The sequence below is a fragment of the Rhopilema esculentum genome, chromosome 1, assembly GCF_057945365.1.
Source record: "Rhopilema esculentum isolate cy_ngs chromosome 1, ASM5794536v1, whole genome shotgun sequence".
In the NCBI taxonomy this organism is placed as follows: domain Eukaryota; kingdom Metazoa; phylum Cnidaria; class Scyphozoa; order Rhizostomeae; family Rhizostomatidae; genus Rhopilema; species Rhopilema esculentum.
Genome location: NC_142815.1, coordinates 348,753 through 350,466, shown reverse-complemented (window position 1 = coordinate 350,466; position 1,714 = coordinate 348,753). Strand labels below are relative to the sequence as shown.

Sequence of the window (1,714 nt, the reverse complement as noted above, 5' to 3'; positions counted from 1 at the left end):
ATGTTTTGAGAAATAGTTTTGTTATTTTTCGTAGAGATATTGACATCAATAGTTCCTGAAATATTCATATTATTGCCTGAAGCATCAATGAGCATAGGTTTTAAAATTCGTATGCAGTCCCAATTTTTGCAAACTGCCAATGTCTATCAATGAACATGTCGCCCCCGTGTCTATTAAGGCATAAATATCGTTGTTTTCAAATTTGAGGTTTAAAATAGCAGAGAATTTTTTTTCACTTGTTTCATCAATTTTTTCAGTATCATATAGTCATTGACTATAATTCGGGCAGGCCGAGTTCCAAGCGTCATGTCCTTTATTGCCACATGCCTGACAATATCTTGCGGGGCATTCCCTGACAAAATGATCAGGGCTTTGACAAGCCAGACATTTGCGGAATTGTGTGGTGTTACGACTGTACCCCCGGCTATATTCTCCACGAGACGATCTTGCACAGCTTTGGTTCCTGTTAGCTCCCATGGGACTTCTGGTGAATCGAGTGTTTACATAATTTACATTTGAGACTGGAGCTTCCCCTTCTGGATTATTTAGGGAAAATTCTTTGATCTTTTCAACAACTTATGCGGTGATCGGATCAACCAGTGTGTCAGTATTTACAGCGTTGACAGACATGTCAGAAACACCAGAACTTGAAACAAAAGAGTCAATCCCAGCCAGTTCCAGTCGAGTAATTTCTGTTGACAGCTGATTGATATTGGACGAGGAGAATTCCGGCAAGGATTTCAAAGAGACTTGCATTTTTGGGTGAAGACCCTTAATGTAATAATCCTTTGAGATTGTGCTGCGTGTGTTTTCATCGAATTGGGGGTAGGCCAACTTTACCAATTCTTGAACTTTGTACGCAAATGTTTGCGCTGATTAGTCTTGTTTCCGAGTACTTAATTCGTGAATGGCGACTTCTCGATCTTGATTCCCTCGTTCAAATTCTTTCAATAACTCAGCCTTGATCTTGCTGAAGTCTTTTTTGTTTGCGTCTGAAAGTCTCATGTACACGTCAAACGCGCGTCCCTCCAAGCGACCAGCCAAATTTTGAGCGGCCTTCTCTTTCTCGTATCCTTTCAGCGAAGGATGTATACACACTTTTTCTATAAAAACTTTAACATCACCATTGCCGTCGAAACTTTTGATTTTTGATTCCATTTCGGTAATTCGCTTGCTGTAATGTTAGATACAATATCAGAGAGAGACAGTGACTTTTGGTTTCTATTAGAACAGCAAGCGAATGAGGATGGAACTCAATACAGGGAATTATATACTAGCAAAACGGTGGTATGCTCCTAACACACGACCCGATAGCTCAGCGGTAGAGCACTTGACGTACAAAGTCAGGGGTCGTGAGTTCGAGCCTCGCTCGGGTCAGTTATTTACCTGCACTCTCTATTAATTATCTTCGAAATCCTGTTGTCTGTAAACTTTCTCTTCAACCCTATCCAATGTTGGGGCTGCGATGGCCCTCCTGGTATGGGCAGTCTTCTCTCATTCTTCAGGTCCTCTGCACTTTGTGATGGAGCTGCGATGGCTCCCCTGTCTATCTGGTAAAAGAGAGGGGCAGTGCGGGTGAATGACTCGGCCTTGTGTGTTGGCTTGAAAGCACGACCCGATTGCTCAGCGGTAGAGCACTTGACGTACAAAGTCAGGGGTCGTGAGTTCGAGCCTCGCTCGGGTCGGTTATTTACCCGCACTCTCTATTAATTAT

The 1,714-nt window shown here is 42.7% G+C and overlaps 1 non-coding gene across 1 annotated transcript; it reads left to right on the top strand.

Moving 5' to 3' along the window:
- The first annotated feature begins 1,304 nt into the window (after positions 1-1,304).
- Trnac-aca (transfer RNA cysteine (anticodon ACA)) lies at positions 1,305-1,377 on the top strand. Its single transcript has one exon. It is a non-coding gene; the product is annotated as a tRNA-Cys (tRNA).
- The last annotated feature ends 337 nt before the right edge of the window (positions 1,378-1,714 follow it).